The sequence below is a fragment of the Oncorhynchus masou genome, chromosome 24 (genome assembly GCF_036934945.1).
Source record: "Oncorhynchus masou masou isolate Uvic2021 chromosome 24, UVic_Omas_1.1, whole genome shotgun sequence".
Taxonomy (NCBI): domain Eukaryota; kingdom Metazoa; phylum Chordata; class Actinopteri; order Salmoniformes; family Salmonidae; genus Oncorhynchus; species Oncorhynchus masou.
Genome location: NC_088235.1, coordinates 12,804,941 through 12,821,838, shown reverse-complemented (window position 1 = coordinate 12,821,838; position 16,898 = coordinate 12,804,941). Strand labels below are relative to the sequence as shown.

General features: G+C 43.0%; 1 protein-coding gene across 1 annotated transcript in view; it reads left to right on the top strand.

Moving 5' to 3' along the window:
- Positions 1 to 1,048: 1,048 nt before the first annotated feature.
- LOC135511849 (carbohydrate sulfotransferase 3-like) overlaps positions 1,049 to 16,898 on the top strand; it is a 20,306-nt gene continuing 4,456 nt past the window's right edge. Inside the window, 1 exon segment of the mRNA XM_064933340.1 lies at positions 1,049 to 1,543. The gene's annotated coding sequence lies outside the window, so the exon portion shown is untranslated.

The following is a 16,898-nucleotide window of genomic DNA, read 5'->3' as shown; positions in this document are numbered from 1 at the left end:
GATGCTTTTATATTTTTGTTCAGTATACAAAGGCGAGTGATAAACATAGCTAGCTTACAAGCTGATCATTCTGGTTTTCATAACACAGTATGTTAGCTAACATTAACTAACTACAGAATCACAAAGATTGGAAAAGTTCAATTTGATAACGAGGATCATGAACACAAAAGTATCATAATTGTCTTTCATAGTCATAAAAAAACATATATTTAATTGAATTTGGCAGAGAATGTCCCTTGCATTGTAACCATTGCGTAAGTCATTTAACTTAGCAGCTTGCTCGCTATAGTAGCTAGTCGCTGTTGTGAATCATATCGAGTTGACAAGTTAGCAACGCATTCAAGGAGGAAACGAGAAAACAAATATATACATTGATAGAGCATGTCAACAATAAAACACAGTAAACCTACTTACAATGTTTAAAAGACAAGTCAAATCGCTATATATTACATACCAAGCGTGTAGCTAGATTTCTGTTCACCTTCCTTGAGATAAGTGCGCACTTCACCGACGTAATATGACGCAATTTCTTGAACGTTCTGACAGATGTCGTCATAATCAAGAGACGAATTTCATCGAAATTATGTGACTTGTAGTTCTTAGGTCGATTTTGTTTTTCTAGAGATTCTAGACGTGTAAAATGAATTCCAACAGGTGGCGGCACATCTTCATCCACCAAAAAGTGCTGCAACCTTTGCAAGTCAACTTTTAGGATAGCATATCTGTCAGTTTCAACTTGCTTATGACTCTTTGGAAATCTTTTTTTTTTTTTTTTTTTTTAACGGGCCTTTGCACATTTACGTTGATAAATAAATACGTATGTTTACTATAAGTGTAATGTTTACTGTCATTTCTGATTGTTTATTTAACTTTGATCTATTTCACTTGCTTTGACAATGTAAACATATGTTTATCATGCCAATAAAGCCCTCTGAATTTAATTGAATTGAGAGAGGGAAAGATGGAGAGAGGGAGGCGAAAGCGAGCGAGACAGAGAAAGAGTGGCCCTCTATATTCGGCTATGTAAAAACAGCGATGGGTGAGGGGCCAACCTCTCCACATGTGACTACAGTGTCCATTTTTAGAGGAAGAGCGGCACACTCGGTCACGGTGTGTTCTTGCCCTTTCGTTGGGATTAGAGATGTAAAATAATAATAACTCAACCGTTAATGCGTTTTTTTTGTTTGTTTGTTATGTATATCTTCACAAGTTTATTTAATCTCATTATTGATCGGATTTTTCCCCCTTTATTTTTCGTGTGGACATTTTGAGAAAAATAGTTTTTTTATTTCTAAACTTTTCTTTCTAAAATGTCAAAGTTTGCTCGCGTGTTTTTGTAGTCCACCTTCGTCTATGGAATCATCTTGGGGATATTAGAAATAGCCTGACGGACATGGAGGAGTTTATCAACTTTTCCCACACAAGGTGCCTTTTGTTCGTGAATCAGACAGCGTGCTTTTGGAAGACTAGACCATGAGGGAACCCATCGAGCGCACAACTGTCGATTAGGCGACCGGTTGCTTGAGAGCGTCAAAATAAAATGGTAAGGAATGCTCAAACCAATTTATTTTTTATAAATGTTTTCATTTTTTAAAAGTTGTTGCTTTAGTGTTTTTATTATTTTAATTGTTTGCTACTTTTTATTATTTGAGAACTAATAACATGGCATGGTCTATTGATGATTTATTGATGGCGTATTCCAACTTTATTACTAGCCTATTAACTAATTACTGTATAAGGACTTCCTGCTGTATAAATGAGGTACTGTATCCAGTGTGGATGACTACACAGGATTTGTGTTGTATCTTACCTGATAGCCCTTGGTTTGATTTCTAAAGACCAAACACTATATTTTACTGACTGGGCATACCTGCATGAGCTGGAAGCACCACCAATGGATGAGGACTTCTAGGATATCAAACAACCCACAGTGATATGATACCAGCGCTGCCCTCTGTCAATGTGCCAGCCTGTCAAGATCCAATACAGCCTGGTGCGGCAGGTAGCCTAGTGGTTAGAGGCGGGCCGGTGGCCGCAAGGTTGCTGGTTTGAATCCCTGGTCTGATAGGACAAATCTTTCTGGAATTGAGCTGGCAACCTGGAAGGTTGCTGGTGTCAAATCCTAGATGCATTACCTGCCATTGTGCTCTTGACCAAGGCACTTAACCCCTCTCAACAACAGCCCCCCTGGACACCCAGTGTGACAGCGCTGCTCCAAAACCTGTACATGTATGTGTTTCCTTCGGAGGGGTTGGTTAAAGGCAGAAGTAACATGTCGGTTGGACCTTGTGTGCAATTGACCAATAAAGTCATCTTGATCTTAATCTTAGCCTGGTCCCAGATCTGTTTGTACTTTCTTGGCCATAGGGTTTGGTAAGACAGCACAAACATATCTGAGTCCAGGCTCGATCCATTACAGAGTACCACTGAGCTGCTCTCTGTAAATATGAGGCGACCTGTCATAGGGGCACAGCCTTTACTTTCTCATGCTTTAAATAGCCCTGTGTAATTACAGCATTACAATATGTTAAGCTAAACGTCTGTTGATAATGTGTGGGGCAAAATCACCCGAAGTGAAGTCATGTTGCTATACGTCTGTGGTGCCTATGGTCGCCTAATGTACCTGCAATGGTAAACTGTTAATTACTTTGTCAAGGTAGAGTAAAAAAACTAAAATAAAACAGCTGATAGTTTCTACTCTGAAATTATTCAAGATTTCACTCGATACACTGCTTTGCACCGCCAGAACAGGTGAAAATTAAACCATATGCTCTTCAAGCTTCGCTGACTGCATTAATTGAAATTTCACACAGAGAAATGGTTACAAATGTGATTGTCATGCTGTCTCTTCTATCTTCAGTCCCCTTTCATTTAAAAAAAAAAAACACAAAAAAACCCAATCCTATTTGAGCCATAAGAAGGAGGCATCCATAAAAAGCATTTGTAACATGCTGATAAATGGGGAGATGGTGGTTCCTTCATGAGCTGATCATCAGATGTGTCATACGCCTCGGTGGGTTGTGAATGTTTCGATGGCAGCTCAATAAAGATGAGTTCTTTCTGACACCACGCTTCTACGGGATAATAAGCTCAGATAATTGGTGTGTACTGGCTTACATTATTAATCATGAAACCATTTGAAAGAAAATACTATTTTCTACATGTTCTTTTGATGGTTTTCACAGTCATCTATGATCCCTAGTGGCGCAAGCGGTCTAAAGCACTGCATCTCAGTGCAAGTAGGTGTCACTACAGTCCCTGGTTCAGAACCAGGCTGTATCACATCCGGCTAGGATTGGGCGTCCCATAGGGCGGCTCACAATTGTTCCGGGTTTGTCCAGGGGTAGGCTGTCATTGAAAATAAGAACTTGTTTTTCACTGACTTGCCTAGTTAAATAAAGGTAAACATTTAAAAAGCTATTCCATTCTATAGCTAATGCTGTGGGACTTAGCGACAATGTTGTACATGTAGTGTAGTAGAGTATTTACTGAAGATACAAATACAACATGTTAGAGAACAACCGTTGGACCCAACACAGTCACATGGTGTTATTAAACTATGCCAAACACCACCCGTATGACAAATAACAAATGAAGCAATCTTTGTCCAGCTATGGGCAATTGTTAAGCAATCATCAGAAAGCTCTCAATGCATTTCCCTTCTCATTTCCCCTGGCATGTCTCCCATTGGCTGTGGTCTGTGGCTATATGAGGATGGCATGTCTCCCATTGGCTGTGGTCTGTGGCTACATGATGATGGCATGTCTCCCATTGGCTGTGGTCTGTGGCTACATGATGATGGCATGTCTCCCATTGGCTGTGGTCTGTGGCTACATGATGATGGCATGTCTCCCATTGGCTGTGGTCTGTGGCTACATGATGATGGCATGTCTCCCATTGGCTGTGGTCTGTGGCTACATGATGATGGCATGTCTCCCATTGGCTGTGGTCTGTGGCTACATGAGGATGGCATGTCTCCCATTGGCTGTGGTCTGTGGCTACATGATGATGGCATGTCTCCCATTGGCTGTGGTCTGTGGCTACATGATGATGGCATGTCTCCCATTGGCTGTGGTCTGTGGCTATATGATGATGGCATGTCTCCCATTGGCTGTGGTCTGTGGCTATGAGGATGATGATGGCATGTCTCCCATTGGCTGTGGTCTGTGGCTATATGATGGCATGTCTCCCATTGGCTGTGGTCTGTGGCTACATGATGATGGCATGTCTCCCATTGGCTGTGGTCTGTGGCCATGATGATGGCATGTGGTCTGTGGCTACATGATGATGGCATGTCTCCCATTGGCTGTGGTCTGTGGCTACATGATGATGGCATGTCTCCCATTGGCTGTGGTCTGTGCATGCTCCCATTGGCTGTGGTCTGTGGCATGATGATGGCATGTCTCCCATTGGCTGTGGTCTGTGGCTACATGAGGATGGCATGTCTCCCATTGGCTGTGGTCTGTGGCTACATGATGATGGCATGTCTCCCATTGGCTGTGGTCTGTGGCTATATGATGATTGCATGTCTCCCATTGGCTGTGGTCTGTGGCTATATGAGGATGGCATGTCCCTCCCATTGGCTGTGTCTGTGGCTGTGGCATGTCTCCCATTGGCTGTGGTCTGTGGCTGCATGATGATGGCATGTCTCCCATTGGCTGTGGTCTGTGGCTGAGGATGGCATGTCTCCCATACATGATGATGGCATGTCTCCCATTGGCTGTGGTCTGTGGCTACATGATGATGGCATGTCTCCCATTGGCTGTGGTCTGTGGCTATATGAGGATGGCATGTCTCCCATTGGCTGTGGTCTGTGCATGCTATTGGCATGATGATGGCATGTCTCCCATTGGCTGTGGTCTGTGGCTATGGCATGTCTCCCATGATGATGGCATGTCTCCCATTGGCTGTGGTCTGCATGATGATGGCATGTCTGTGGTCTGTGGCTACATGATGATGGCATGTCTCCCATTGGCTGTGGTCTGTGGCTATATGAGGATGGCATGTCTCCCATTGGCTGTGGTCTGTGGCTACATGATGATGGCATGTCTCCCATTGGCTGTGGTCTGTGGCTGAGGATGGCATGATTGGCTGTGGATGGCATGATCATGTCTCCCATTGGCTGTGGTCTGTGGCTACATGATGATGGCATGTCTCCCATTGGCTGTGGTCTGTGGCTACATGATGATGGCATGTCTCCCATTGGCTGTGGTCTGTGGCTATATGAGGATGGCATGTCTCCCATTGGCTGTGGTCTGTGGCTACATGATGATGGCATGTCTCCCATTGGCTGTGGTCTGTGGCTACATGATGATGGCATGTCTCCCATTGGCTGTGGTCTGTGGCTACATGATGATGGCATGTCTCCCATTGGCTGTGGTCTGTGGCTATATGATGATGGCATGTCTGTGGTCGGTAGCTATATGATGATGGCATGTCCCCCATTGGTTGTGGTCTGTGGCTATATGAGGATGGCATGTCTCCCATTGGCTGTGGTCTGTGGCTATATGAGGATGGCATGTCTCCCATTGGCTGTGGTATGTGGCTACATGATGATGGCATGTCTCCCATTGGCTGTGGTCTGTGGCTACATGATGATGGCATGTCTCCCATTGGCTGTGGTCTGTGGCTACATGAGGATGATGATGGCATGTCTCTCCATTGGCTGTGGTGGTAGCTGATGGCATGTCCCCCATTGGTTGTGGTCTGTGCTATATGAGGATGGCATGTCTCCCATTGGCTGTGGTCTGTGGCTATATGAGGATGGCATGTCTCCCATTGGCTGTGGTATGTGGCTACATGATGATGGCATGTCTCCCATTGGCTGTGGTCTGTGGCTACATGATGATGGCATGTCTCCCATTGGCTGTGGTCTGTGGCTACATGATGATGGCATGTCTCCCATTGGCTGTGGTCTGTGGCTACATGAGGATGGCATGTCTCCCATTGGCTGTGGTCTGTGGCTATATGATGATGGCATGTCTCCTATTGGCTGTGGTCGGTAGCTATATGATGATGGCATGTCCCCCATTGGTTGTGGTCTGTGGCTATATGAGGATGGCATGTCTCCCATTGGCTGTGGTCTGTGGCTATATGAGGATGGCATGTCTCCCATTGGCTGTGGTATGTGGCTACATGATGATGGCATGCTACATGATGATGGCATGTCTCCCATTGGCTGTGGTCTGTGGCTACATGAGGATGGCATGTCTCCCATTGGCTGTGGTCTGTGGCTATATGATGATGGCATGTGGCTCGGTAGCTATATGATGATGGCATGTCCCCCATTGGTTGTGGTCTGTGGCTATATGAGGATGGCATGTCTCCCATTGGCTGTGGTCTGGGCTATATGAGGATGGCATGTCTCCCATTGGCTGTGGTATGTGGCTACATGATGATGGCATGTCTCCCATTGGCTGTGGTCTGTGGCTACATGATGATGGCATGTCTCCCATTGGCTGTGGTCTGTGGCTACATGATGATGGCATGTCTCCCATTGGCTGTGGTCTGTGGCTACATGATGATGGCATGTCTCCCATTGGCTGTGGTCTGTGGCTATATGAGGATGGCATGTCTCCCATTGGCTGTGGTCTGTGGCTATATGAGGATGGCATGCCTCCCATTGGCTGTGGTCTGTGGCTATATGATGCTGAGTACCTCTCATGCATGCACTCAAATGTCCTCCTCGATTAGTCTTTCCACGATTCCTCGCGTCCTCTTCCTTCTGAAACAGCGTTGGGGGAAAAGATCCAAGGTCCATCCCTTCTGACCCAATCCTCCAATGTGTTTTGAGGAGAAAGGACGCAGGGAATCGAGAAAGGATGAATTGGGAAAGAGCCACGGAGTGAATTTAAAAAAGGCCTGAGTTGGGATCTTTAGTGACTGACCAGTTGAGGGACACTGGGCCCTCTCTGTGTGGACAAACTGTATTGTGACTGACTGGTTTTATGCACCAACAACCCTTTTGGAGAGTACAATGGTTTTCCAATGAGTAACATGTTACACCTTAGGCCTTGGCATGGCAGGGATCCAAACAGGCCAGGAGGGTTGTCAGTCTCTGACCAGCTGACGTGCAGATGACTGGTCGGCATTTATTGAGATGATTCATGTATCGGAGGCAGCTCTACAGAGTGGTCACTAGCTGGCACAGCCACAAAGTCATACAATCTGATTTTAAACCTAACCCTAACCTTAACCACTCTGCTAACCCTACTTCCTAACCCTAACCTTACATTTACAATATAGATCATTTTGACTTTGCAGCTGGCCAATCTAGCGGAAGCGTCTCATTTCTGCCTCCAAGTCAAGACTATTCACAATAAACGGCAACCTGTGACCTAAGAAATGTTTTAAAATGTAAATTTAACTAGACAGGTCAGTTAAAAACCCACCCACTAGCCTATACCCCCCCATGGCTGTGCCCCTGCTTAGAGACTTGAAATCCATTTTTTCTTTTTCTTATTTACAATTACGGCCAAACCCAGACAACGCTGGGCCAATATTGCGCTGCCCTATGGGACTCCCGATCACAGCCAGATGTGATACAGCCTGGATTCAAACCAGGGACTGTAGTGATGCCTCTTGCACTGGGATGCAGTGCCTTAGACCATTGCGCCACTCGGGAGCTGAAAAAGATCACAATGCTGTGATCTCAGGCCAGAAGTTTTTTTACGGTCTGAACTCTGTGAGAGATGTTTGTGTCTGTGACATGTGGGCAGACGGTGTAAGACGGAGATGGTCAGAGGGAGATTTCCTCTCTGGAGAAAACACAGACTCAGTGTACTCCAAGTCCAACTTGTGATTACCAACTAGTCCACGTCAACAGTGAGTGCTGGGTCTAGTTCCAATTCAAAACTTTTACTCTAAGTCCTATAACTCATTCACCTTTTGAAAGGGTTTCACAGGATTTGTCTAATCATTTTGGGAGTTAAGATTTGCAGTCTTTTGGACAGGCTACTGTAGCAGCCTGAGGGAGATAGAGGTTGCAACAGGAACTCAGCCTTCATAGCACCAAAAAACTAGATAGGAAATCTGAGGCATCATGGGAATTCAGAAGACAGAAAGGGGGAACATCAGGTATACTGGGATTTTGGATGAATACATGGATACCATTTTTATGCCTCTGCATCCAGAATAAAATAAGTTAGAGGTAGTTTCGCAAACCAATGCTAACTAGTGATGGCACAAACGAAGTTAGAGGTAGTTTTGCAAGCTAATGCTAACTAGCGATGGCACCATGACTGGAAGTCTATTATGACAAAGCACAAACCTAATGTCAAAGACTATAGTGTCAGAGTGAAAATGTCTAAAATACACCAAGGCTGCAGTGTATTTGGGTCCGGAGTTACAACAAGAGCTTCATCCTCAGCTTTAATGGGAGCTGCCGTCTCTCTGGGGCTGTGTCCCATATGGCTCCTATTCCCTGTATAGTGCACTGCTTTCGAACATAGGCTCTGATCTGATCTGAAAAAATACCAATTAGTGGAAAAAAGATCAGAATTGGGCTGCCTGTCTAAACGCAGCCAGGGACAAGTGAATACGAGTCAGTTGTTGTGTTTGCAGCAGTTTGTATGCATCTAAGTGGTTACATACAGTACATGTTAAATGATTACGAGACAGAGATAATGAGACTCTTGCTGTAAGGGAAGGTACCACTGAAGGCCTCCGTATTCAGGAAGGCAGCTTGAAGCAGAAGTGTGTCACCATCCAGGCCCTGAAGAAGGCACAGTTATACCGAAACATTGGTGATTTACCTAATAAATTACATAGAGTTTATATATACAGTCATGGCCAAAATTTTTGAGAATGACACAAATATTAATTTCCACAAATTCCACGCATTTCATAAGTGTCAAATGCTTTTATTGACAATTACACGAAGTTGATGCAAAGAGTCAATATTTGCAGCGTTGACCCTTATTTTTCAAGACCTGCAAATCGCCCTGGCATGCTGTTAACTTCAATTAACTTCTGGGCCACATCCTGACTGATGGCAGCCCATTCCTGCATAATTAATGCTTGGAGTTCAGAATTTGTAGGGTTTTGTTTACAAACCCGCCTCTTGAGGATTGACCACAAGTTCACAATGGGATTAAGGTCTGGGGAGTTTCCTGGCCATGGACTCAAAATATAGAAATTTTCTTACCCAAAGAACTTAGTTATCACTTTTGCCTTATGGCAAGGTGCTCCATCGTGCTGGAAAAGGCATTGTTCTGGATAGTTGGGAGAAGTTGCTCTTGGAGGATGTGTTGGTACCATTCTTTATTCATGGCTGTGTTCTTGGGCAAAATTGTCAGTGAGCCCACTCCCTTGGCTGAGAAGCAACCCCACACATGAATGGTCTCAGGTTGCTTTACTGTTGGCATGACACAGGACTGATGGTAGCGCTCACCTTTGTCTTCTCCGAACAAGCTTTTTTCCGGATGCCCAAAACAATTTGGAAAGGGATTCATCTGAGAAAATGACTTTACCCCAGTCCTCAGCAGTCTAATCCCTGTACTTTTTGCAGAATATCAGTCTGTCCCTGATATTTTTCCTGGAGAGAAGTGGCTTCTTTGCTGCCCTTCTTGGCACCAGGCCATCCTCCAACAGTCTTTGCCTCACTGTGTGTGCAGATGCACTCACACCTGCCTGCTGCCATTCCTGAGCACGCTCTGTACTGGTGGTGCCCCGATCCCACAGCTGAATCAACTTTAGGAGATGGTCCTGATGCTTGCTGGACTTTCTTGGATGCCCTGAAGCCTTCTTTACAACAATTGAACCACTCTTCTTGAAGTTCATGATGATCTGATAAATGGTTGATTTAGGTGCAATCTTACTGGCAGCAATATCCTTGCCTGTGAATCCCTTTTTGTGCAAAGCAGTGATGACAGCACGTGTTTCCTTGCAGGTAACCATGGTTGACAGAGGAAGAACAATGATTCCAAGCACCACCCTCCTTTTGACGCTTCCAGTCTGTTATTCAAACTCAATCAGCATGACAGAGTGATCTCCAGCCTTGTCCTCGTCAAAACTCACACCTGTGTTAACGAGAGAATCACTGACATGATGTCAGCTGGTTCTTTTGTGGCAGGGCTGAAATGCAGTGGAAATGTTTTTGGGGGATTCAGTTCATTTGCATGGCAAAGAGTGACTTTGCAATTGCAATTTTTCTGATCACTCTTCATAACATTCTGGAGTATATGCATATTGCCATCATTCAAAATGAGGCAGCAGACTGTGAAAATTAATATTTGTGTCATTCTCAAAAAATTTGAGTGCGACTGTCTTTATTTCCATAGCTCATGGCACTGATTTCTCAGAGCAGTGGTGTAAAGTACTTAAGTAGAAATACTTGAAAGTATTAAAGTAGTTTTGTTGGGTATCTGTACTTTACTTTACTATTTATATTTTTTGACAACTTTTATTTTATTTTCTCTACATTCCTAAAGAAAATGATGTACTTTTTACTCCAAACATTTTCCCTGACATCCAAATGTACTCATTACATTTTGAATGCTTAGCAGGACAATAAAAATTGTCAAATTTTATTTAACTAGGCAAGTCAGTTAAGAAGAAATTCATTTCATTGACAGCCTCAGAGCAGTGGGTTAACTGCCTGTTCAGGTGCAGAACAACAGATTTGTACCTTGTCAGCTCAGGGGTTTGAACTTGGAACCATCATTTAAATAAAATGATGCCACCTAGTTTGCTTAATATTAAGAAATGATTTATACTTTTACTTTGATACTTAAATATATTTTATCAATGACATTTACTTTTGATACTTAAGTATATTTAAAACCAAATACTTTTAGACTTTTACTGAAGTAGTATTTTACTCTGTGACTCACTTTTACTCAAGTAATTTTCTATTAAGGTATCTTTACTTTTACTGGTCTGGAGTAAAAGGTCCTGTCCTCAGAGCTGCTCAAATCAAAACATCTTTTACTGGTCTGGAGTAAAAGGTCCTGTCCTCAGAGCTGCTCAAATCAAAACATATTTTACTTGTGCAAGTCTCTTTCTACAAGCTTATTACTGCTGTTTTTATTATTATTTATTAGGTATTTTTCTTAAAACTTATGTTGTTGGTTAAGGGCTTGTAAGTAATCATTTCACTGTAAGGTCTACTACACCTGTTGTATTCAGTGCATGTGACAAATACAATTTTATTTGATTTTAATCTCTTGGTAACGTGACAACATTGAGAGAACCCCAGAGCGCACGCAGATTCAAAGTCTGCAAGTGTATTTTTTGATTCACAGCAGAATATTCGTACTCTTTAAATGGATTTGTAATAATTCTGAAAACGTCAAGTCACAAGTTTTCGACCGTTGTTAAATATTTAACACATCATGATACAACTTTGCAAAATTCAATTACACATTTGCTAATTGTACTTGCAAACACGAATATCAATGTGCAACCACAAAAGTCTAAATACAAACTGGTGTAGTTCTGTCATCATTATAATCCCAGACTTAGGAGGCTCTATTCAAAAGTAGTGTACTATATAGGGTGCCATTTGATCCACATGGAGGAATCAGCCAGGCCTGGGATCTTTAATTGTCTCAGGATACATTTATTGTCACGCCCTGAACCTTAGATATCTCTGTTTTTCTATATATTTTGGTTAGGTCAGGGTGTGACTAGGGTGGGTACTCTAGTTTGGTATGTCTAGGGTTTTTGTATGTCTAGGGTTTTTGTATGTCTATGTTGGCATGATATGGCTCCCAATCAGAGACAGCTGTTTATCGTTGTCTCTGATTGGGGATCATATTTAGGCAGCCATATTCCTCATTTGGGGTGTGGGATCTTGACTATGTGTAGTTGCCTGTCAGCACTATTTTGTATAGTGTCACGGTTTGGTTGTTATTTTGTTGGTTTTTCGGTGTATTCAGTTAATAACGAGAATGTATGCATTCCACTCCGCGCCTTGGTCCGATCCTTACAACGAACATGACATTTATATTTATTTAACCTTTATTGAACTAGGCAAGTCAGTTAAGAACAAATTCTTATTTACAATGACTGCCTACCCCGGCCAAACCCTAACCCTGGACGACACTGGGCCAATTGTGTGCCCCCTTATGGACTCCCAATCACGGCCGGTTGTGTTACAGCCTGGAAATAAACCAGGGTCTGTAATGACACCTCTAGGACTGAGATGCAGCCTTAGACCCCTTCGCCACTCGGGAGTCCCAGCCTTTTACTGTAGCTACTGCCAGGAGGACCTCATAAACTGATGTTTCCACATTATGTGGCCCTAATTGCTCCTTGTTCCCCATATAGGGCACCTCTTTAGGGGGCACTCGTCAGAAGTTGTACACTATGTAGCGAATTTGGGTGACATTTAGGACACCGTATTAATGATCACGGGTTACTATAGCAACCATTAGAGGGACCTAATGAACTGACCTTTTCACACAGATGTGCCTTTTGAAACATACAGTTTGCAAGTTCTGCCTCACGTTTATACACTTTTCCTGATATCGATATTAGATAGACATTTGAATAGAAAGAGACCATAGTGTTGTCGGCCTACAGCTGGTTTGTCACAAAACCATGGTAGTTGTGGTGCCAGACACATAGACAACGGGTTAACCTGTCTCTGTTCCTTGAATGGGCCATTATATCAAACCGGTTCAATAATGATGTACATTTTCACCTCAATCATCACCTCAGTCAATGTAGTAATTGTTACTGAAGGTGAATAGCCACAGTCTCTCGTCATGTAAGATACCCTTTCTAATGGCAGGCAGTGAGTTTCAAGGGGCAATCTGGGATTGGTACATCCATTTATTTTTATTTTTATGAATGATATAATAGCCATTGATATTTGAAGAATAGAACTTAATTTAAGAGTGGTTACATTTCTCCAGCCACATCCTTCAGTTGTTTACAACAAAACAAACAGTGGTGTGTTGACCGCTTTGGTTTAGTTTAAAACCCAGATCGCCCGTTTCATCTTGGATCATTAGTCAGGGATTAAAGCCAAGCGAACATTATCCCAACAGCAACATTATAGTAATCCTCTAGCAGAATGGGCAGGATATCCCTAAATAGGCCTCAATTACATCCGTCTTTGTCTTCAATGGATAGACTCGACTTACTCTGCAAACCAGGTACAGCTAGGGATGCATCCCAAATGGGACCCTATTCCCTACAATGGGTCCCGGTCAAAAGTAGTGCACTTTAAAGAGAATAGTGGTCAAAGTAGTGCACTATAAAGGGAATAGTGGTAAAAAGTAGTGCACTTTAAAGGGAATAGTGGACAAAAAATAGGGCACTATAAAGGGAATAGGGGCTCATTTGGGACCGATACCAGGTTTTATATCCTGCTGCAGTTCTGCTTGCTCACACTCTCACAGTCTCATAATGTTTACAATTTATGGCCCCGTGACAAGCAGGTTTTCCCCCTCCATTTCTGTTTACTTTTTGCCTCTGTGCTGTTTCCCATATATCCCCTGTTCAAAGGTAACTGTTTTACTGCAGTGTTAGGTCACTGTTTAGGTGCTCAGTCTGGGAGCTCTCTGTTGGAATAATGAAAGCCCTTCTTCGCTATTCATAGCACCTCCGTCACTCGGTCCCGTCAAGAACATTCTCAACCGCCCTCTGCCGGCGGCACAGTGGTGCTTAAGGATCTCTACAGTGGTGCCCATCCTCTGGACGGTTGAACTAATGTGCGCTAATGTGATTAGCATGAGGTTGTAAGTAACAAGAACATTTCCAAGGACATAGACATATCAGATATTGGCAGAAAACTAACAGCACTGTCCAATACAGTAGCTGTCACAGTGAAATAATAGCATGCTATTGTTTGAGGAGAGTGCACAATTAGGAACTTGAAAAGTTATCAGTAAACCAATTGGGCACATTTGGGCGGTCTTGATACAACATTTTGAGCAGAAATGCAATGGTTCATTGGATCAGTCTAAAACTGCACATGCACTGCTGCCATCTAGTGGCCAAAATCTAAATTGTGCTTAGCCTGGAATAATACATTATGGCCTTTCTCTTGCATTTCAAAGACGATGGTACAAAAAAACGGTTGGCTTTTACTTTGTACTATCGTTTACCAGATCTAATGTGTTATATTCTCTCCTACATTCAGTTCACATTTCCACAACCTTCAAAGTGTTTCCTTTTAAGAATATGCGTATCCTTGCTTCAGGTCCTGAACTACAGGCACTTAGATTTGGGTATGTCATTTTAAAGCGAAAATTTAAAAAAGGGGCAGATCCTTTTAAAGTGGTGATAAGCCCAGTCATTCTGGACGGATGCTAAATACTATTTAGTCTAAATTTACACGATAGTGCCTGGAAATACGATGAAATTGCTAAAGTAGTCAAATATTTAGTAGGAAATATCTTTGCTAGCATTATCATCTAGTCAAATTTACTTACACAGATGTCAATGTTGTCATTAGCTAGCAAAGTTCTTAAAGAATAGCTGGCAATGCTGACGTTAGCTAGCTAAAAATCCGGTGGCCTCCCCTCAATCTTAGCTAGCTAGCTAACGTTATACTGCAGCTAAAGTCAATCTGGAGGTCTCCCCTCAATCTTAGCTAGCTAGCTAACGTTATACTGCATCTAACGTCAATCTGGGGTCTCCCCTCAAGCTTAGCTAGCTAGCTATCGTTATACTGCAGCTAAAGTCAATCTGGAGGTCTCCCCTCAATCTTAGCTAGCTAGCTAACGTTATATTGCATCTAAAGTCAATCTGGAGGTCTCCCCTCAAGCTTAGCTAGCTAGCTATCGTTATACTGCAGCTAAAGTCAATCTGGAGGTCTCCCCTCAAGCTTAGCTAGCTAGCTAACGTTATACTGCAGCTAAAGTCAATCTGGGGACATCAAAATGATGACAGAAGGTTTTCCCACTAATTGTTTGCCTCCTTTTGAATGCCTTGGTATTTACAAGTCACTGTAATGTACTTTGGATGAAATCTTCATCGTGCTCATTGACGATGCATTGAGTAGAATGCTCAGTCCAAAACAAACGTTCAAAACAATATTGTGAAGGAAATCAACAACCCATGAATAGCCTGGTCCCAGATCTGTTTGTATTAACTTGTGAACTCCTATCTCCATCATTGAATAAATAATTAGGAGTTGGTAAGACAGCACCAACATATCTGACACCAGGCTACAGTATGTCTTCACCAGACAGTGGTTTGTTCTGGTAGCCTGCTGGACATGTCACTGAGTGCTCTTGAGTCTTCTCTTAAAATACCTCATTGAGTGCTGACATAAAGGAGCAGCTGGTGGATTGGGTACCTTGGTGACATACATTACATGGACAACAGTTTGTGGATTAGGTTATTTCAGCCACACCCGTTGCTGACAGGTGTATAAACTCGAGCACACAACCATGCAATCTCCATAGACAAACATTGGCCATAGAATGGCCCATACTGAAGAGCTCAGTGACTTTCTGCCCTGCTAGAGCTGCCCCTGCTAGTGCTGCCGCTGCTAGAGCTACCCCTGCTAGACCTGCCCCCTGCTAGCGCTGCCCCTGCTAGTGCTGCCGCTGCTAGAGCTGCCCCTGCTAGAGCTGCCCCTGCTAGAGCTGTCCCTGCTAGAGCTGCCCCTGCTAGAGCTGCCCCTGCTAGAGCTGTCCCTGCTAGAGCTGCCCCTGCTAGAGCTGCCCCTGCTAGAGCTGTCCCTGCTAGAGCTGCCGCTGCTAGAGCTGCCCATGTCAACTGCAAGCTCTGTTACGGTGAAGTGGAAATGTGTAGGAGCAACAATGGCTGTTTCAGTATTACAATGCCCCTGTGCACAGAGCGAGGTCTGTCGATGATTTTGGAATGAGATGTTCATTGAGCAGGGGTCCACATACCTTTGGCCATGTCATGTTTGACATTATTAGTTGCATTCAAAGCCTAGATATTTTGTTCCTCTGTGTATGGGTCATGTTACAACACATTTTTATGCTATTATCGCCATGTAGATGCAATATTAAATATTATTGTACTTGATTTGAGACAGAGATGATTGAGAGACAGAGAGATTGAGAGACATTAGAGATTGAGAGACAGAGAGACAGAGGGATTGAGAGACAGAGGGATTGAGAGACAGAGAGATTGAGAGACAGAGAGATTGAGAGACAGAGAGATTGAGAGACAGAGGGATTGAGAGACAGAGGGATTGAGAGACAGAGAGAGGCTCAGTCCGAGCAAGCATTGTTTTATCTCTTGAGGGACTTCAGCTTTCAACACTGCATTGTGGGTGGGTTCTTGAAATCCCCCTGTAGCCCTAAAGAAAACACAGACAGACCCAAGGGATGTAGCAGATTAAATTCCCCCTGTGAAACCACTCTGACGCTTTCTATTCTTACACCACTGTGGTATGAAATGATATTATCGTCTCCGAAAATGGGTCCGACACCAATTGACGGGAAGCTAGCATGACCCATAAACACAGCTATTAAACTCCCACCTCAAACCACCAACATGCTGACTAAGCAACGAGGCACTGATACATTTACATCAAGCTATACTACAGCATACTGTACGTAGAACCTGGGATACTTTCTCCTCCATTTGACTGGTTATCAACAGATTCGTTTTCAGAAGATGTAATCTAACACAACTATACTATAATAATTTATAAACTTTACTATAACAATTTAAGTTTACTATTACAATTTAAGTAATTTATATATAACAGTTACAATTTATAACAATTTATACTATAACAATTGAAGTCCTCTATACTATAACAATTGAAGTCCTCTATACTATAACAATTGAAGTCCTCTATACTATAACAATTGAAGTCCTCTATACTATAACAATTGAAGTCGTCTATATAACAGTTGAAGTCCTCTATACTATAACAATTGAAGTCCTCTATACTATAACAATTGAAGTCCTCTATACTATAACAATTGAAGTCCTCTATACTATAACAATTGAAGGCC